The following is a 5,390-nucleotide window of genomic DNA, read 5'->3' on the forward strand; positions in this document are numbered from 1 at the left end:
AGTGAAGTGACAAACTGCCTCTTTCTGTGTTTCTCTGCTGAACTGAGATGACTGTTGTTTTACATATATATCTGTATATGTGAAATGTCAAACACATTGATAAGAGATCAATTTTAAGATTCACTAACAAATTAATTTTACAGTTTAAAGCATCACTCACACTTTCTGTCAAGTGTAGTTTTATGTACTGTATGTAAATCATTTTCTCATAGAGACTGATGGAGGCAAATGGAAATCTATAGCATACATGTTGAGGCAGATTTAAATCTGACCAAAGCCTGAAAAAGTGACCACAACACCACAGATCTTTGACCTCTGTGGAGTCAGAGCAGCGTGGGGGGATCAGTAATGTGAGAATGGAGTAGAATGATACAGTTACCATCACTTTCACTCTCGTATCATTCCCCTTCTCTCTTCTCATGTGCCTCATTCTCTCTCTCTGTTCTTCTTTTAACTCTTTCACCATCAAAGCTTTTGCATGTTTCCTTCATTCATCTCACATTTTCTCTCACAGTTTATTCCATGCAGCACCACAGAATTCTCCACCTGCAGAAGCTCATAACTCTCCCAGAACACTTTAGATTCAGAATTGAATAACTCCATCAGTGAATACAGCGTCTCCAAAATGATCCTTCATTACTGCTGAAACTGAGACGGTCAGAGCGCTAAAGCACAGCGTCAGCAGGACCGACGGAGCTGAGTGAGGGTGTTGATGTTTGTCACTGAGACAGCAGCTCACGGTACAGTAATGAGGATTTCTCCTGTTAGAGCTGATTACAGCAGCAGCTCCATCACGTCTGACCACACACACACAATAATGCTTCTTTTTAGTTTCAGGGATGGATTTTGGATAGATTTGGAGTTAAAGTAAATTCAGGTACTAACAATGAAAGATGTGGCTGAGATAGTAAACAACAGAGGTCCAAGCACTGCCCCCTGGGGGACCCCATGAGTGACATTAGAGATGGAGGAAGCTGGAGAGGGTGATGAACTGTTTTCAGTCAGTCAGATCAGAGTTTAGAGCTGAGCACTAATGACTGACTCACTGTGTTAAAGGGTGAGGACGCTGAGAGCTCCACAGTCTGCAGCTGTCAGATCTGTCAGTCTGCAGCTTTGATCATAGGCACATTTATTGTCATGCCATGAATTATATTTAGAATCATAAATACAAACAATATTATTAACAGGAAGTCACCTTCACTCCAACAGCTGCTTTGTTCAGGTTGCTGTGACAACATCATATTATCGTATTAGTAAATCATTCTTAAAAATATGTTACAGCTATATATGTTAATATAATTGATGTGCTACATTTTACAGCCATCTCACACCCCCCAAAATCTTTACACATAATTTCACTTTTACATACTTTTTTCAATCCTCAAGCCATAAAAAGAAACATTTCTCTTAAGTTAAATGCCTGAGGGCTAAATTAAAGCTGTACAAATTCAGTTTACTATAAAGGAGAGTGGACAGAAAAAAGAAGAACACAGACAGACTGAATCAGCTGTGGTTCCTCACTGCACGATGAACTGAGCTGAAAGCTTTTCTTATACTATAAATGCTACAGTTGATGATTATTCATTCAGCCAAATCTGATATGTTTGTTGCTCCACACAGAATTTTACTGTATTGATGGCCATAGTAAATAAGTTAGAAATAACTGTCCCACTTTCTCTGATCAAAATATAAAATAAAAAATATTCAAGTAAAATCAATATTCAGTACAGTTTTTACACTGAAATGTTTACATTTATGAGGCTTGTGGCAACTGAAAAAACACAAAAGTCATGAGTGCATTGCTGTTATGAGGATCTCCAGAAAGGTGTCCCACTTTTACTGATTTCACTACACAGAAATATTCATTAATAACAGATTCTACATATTCATTTATTATCATCATTTAAATTATTAATCTGTACATTTATTTACATTAATGTACATGCATGTTTAAGGTGTGTATTTATTTTTCATATTCATTTCCATCCACTGATTGATTCATTCATTCATTCTTATATTTCTTTTTCCAGTCCTCCATATTTAATTCTCGTGTGTAACAGTGGAGGGTGGTGTGTCTTTTGTATTAAACAGTGAGAGAAAATTAAGAGGCTGATGCAGAGATTGTCTTCTGAGTCTTCTGGTTGGTTTTTGACATGCTCTGTGATTGACAGTTGTGTTCTGTTGTTCTTTTCCAGCTGGATCTCCATTTTGACTTAACTTGGACTGAACTGACCTGAGCTGAACCATCTTTAACAGTGGAGGGAATGTAGGACCAGAGGATTTCTTCTGTGGTTAATACAGAGTGGACCAGCTGTGGAAGCTGATGAGCGCAGTGTGTCTTTGTTTTTAGACCTGTGGCTAATGGAGGTGGTGGATGTGGCTGTGGTTCAAGATTCCATGGACAGTAATGTTCTCCATGGATGATCCCGGTGGAGGATAATTTATATTTCCTTGTTCTACTGATTAGTGAAGCTACTATAACAGCAGTTCTGGTGGTCCATCTGGTCTCAGCTGTGGTAGACGCTGTGGGCAACCTCCAGGCTGCCCTGTTGCCCACTTACCAGGAGACGCTAATCAGAGCAGACAAAATTCACTATTAAAACATTAATGCTACATTTAAGGTTATAAAATATTTAAGAATCACATATTAAACAACCATTTGTTTCTTGTATCTTAATGTTTTTCAAGGCTTCTTTAGTAAAGACTGTGGTTCTAAATCTAATGATGAACACTCAAAGAGATATTTGCATGCTTAAAAAGTTCTTTTCATGGTGAAATCGTTCTTCAGATTGATGGAGAATGTGTTGTATATGGTTATGTTTGGTTTGGAGATTAAGATTTACAGCTTCACTTCATTCCTTCTGTTTTACTTTTAGCCTAGCATTAATATTGATAACGTATCTGTAAGAGGTAATAAATCTGAGACTTACTGTAAGAGGAGACTCCAGAGAGAAGAAGCAGGAGGCAGTAAAGCGATGCTGGAAAGTTCTCTGCAGAAGCACCTGAACTGAAACCGGCCGCTGTGTCTCCTTCAGTTTTAACACTGTCAGACTGGGGTTGTTCCAGTGACAGAAGAGAAGACCGTCATGTGACTAATGAGTTGTCTATTTGAGGTTTGGTTCAACTCAGTGTTGTTTTCCTTTCATTTGTGGCATAATATTTCAACAGACAGGGCGGTCAAAACCAAATTCCCATCATACATGTATGTTCCACAACTGCTTTTGATGTGTCTGTTCAATCAAAGGAGGAAAACCACAGCAAATGATGGATGCAAGACAATACAAGATGATTTTTCAATGTGTGAGATGTAAACAGAGAGATTCAGAGTGGTTTGGTGTGAAATAGTTCAAATATCTTTACAGTGGTGGTGATAGGAACATATTCTTTGGGGACTATTTTGCCTGACAGTATCCTGCATGTATCCCTCCACCATGAATGGAGATTAAAATATAAATTTTAGACCAAAATCTCCTCTAAACAACTGTTAAACAATGTCTCAGACATCAGGCAGCGGATTCATAACCATGCAGGCTGAAGTGCTAGTCTTGGCTGCCTTTGTCATGCTTCAATAATGATAAAATACGAATATTTCATTGTTTTCTGAAATTCAGCCACTCAAGAACTTGTCATTGTTGAGTTTGTGGTCAGTCAGTCAGCTTTAATCTGAAGATCAGATCAATTGTAATCTGTATCATCACTAATAAAACTGCTCATTTATACTCAAACTGAACAGGCTGAATAGAGAGGGTTTGTTTAAAAGGGCAACACCACCAGTTTTCAGCTTTTGCCTCTCTGATTATCTGTACTGGGTAGTTTAGAGGAGATGTGATGAGAATCCACAGCTGTTCAGATTCTCTCTTATCAGCTCTCATTACACTCCTCATTAGTTTATGTACATCGCAGGATAAACTCTAATAACTATAACTCACTGTAGCTCTTCAGCTATTACACTGTGTTCAGTGAGGAGATCACAGTTCTACACCAGTGTCATCCCCCTGATCGTGTCTGCTTTAGTGACTGAATTAGCAGTTTCACAGCAGTTTGACTGAATTAGCGTTTTAGGGTTCAGCAGGGTTCACATCTTCAGTTCTGTTAGTCATTTTGTAAACAGAAGCTTTTCTGTCCTTTGCTAGTCAAACCACAAAGAGGAACAATGACCTTCTTACACAAAATGTAGATAATATTGTGTGTTTTGTTTTTACAGACAGTAACACATTCTGAAATGTCCAGTAGAACAGTGGAAAACCTCAAAACAGTGCAATCTGAGCATAAATGCACACTTATATGACTGTTTCTTATATATAATATTTAATGCTGTTCTGTGCAAAAGCATCTTATACATCTGTGATTGTCTACACTGGGAAGTTTAGAGGAGACTTTTGTCCATTTATCTGGACAATAAGTGTGTTTAAGTCACCTTGTATCATTAGAATTAACACAAATGTACAGATGCAGAAAAAAAGGATATCATACAATAAGCAGTTGATATGAGCTAATTTGCAGTTTTGTTCCATGTTTCTCCTGGACGCTTACAAACATCACATGGATTTATTAAACTCCATCAGCAGCAGCTGATTGAACATAATTAAGTATTGATTAGATGAAGCAGGTATTGGATGATTACTACAGTTAATCCTGGGCTTCCTCGAGGAGATGACAGGAAATGGGTAAACAAACACACTGACATACTGCTTATTATAATAAATTATTATATTAATTATATCATGTCATCATACAGGGTGCTTCAAAAAGATTAATCTGATTTCAAAGCGCCATATTTTTCCAACCGTGAGGCGCCGAGGAACCAATCACAATCCAATTGAAAGAGGGGGTCATAGAGTTTCTGACTGTCAGTGGAAGATGGCTCCCTTCAGTCTGAGAGGAGATGAGACCCCTGAGCAGAAAGCGTTCTGCGTTCTCCACTTCAATAAGAGTGAATCCGTCATAACTGTGCAGCGTGATTTTCGTGGGCAGTGAAGCTCCAACAGCTCAGAGCGTTCGTCGTTGGTTCCACAACACTGGATGATCTCCGAAATCGCACTGAAAGAGCCGTGAGTGCAGCGACACCCGACATGCTCAATCCAGTATGGGATGAATTTGACTATGGTGTTGATGTTGTCTGTACAGCTGGAGGAGGTTCATACTGAGACCTTGTACAATTACATAATAAACTTTATGCTCATTTAAACCATTTACAGTTTACTGCATTGTTCTGTAATGATTTACAAGTGAAATAAATCATTTTGAAATCAGATTAATCTTTTTGAATCACCCCATATAATTATATTGTTATATTATACTGAACATAATAAATAATAAAAATAAATAAGGTCATTGTAGTGTCGCTGGTGTCTGTAGCAGTGACCTGAAACAACACAAAACCAAGACAC

The sequence above is a fragment of the Colossoma macropomum genome, unplaced genomic scaffold, assembly GCF_904425465.1.
Source record: "Colossoma macropomum unplaced genomic scaffold, Colossoma_macropomum, whole genome shotgun sequence".
Taxonomy (NCBI): Eukaryota; Metazoa; Chordata; class Actinopteri; order Characiformes; family Serrasalmidae; genus Colossoma; species Colossoma macropomum.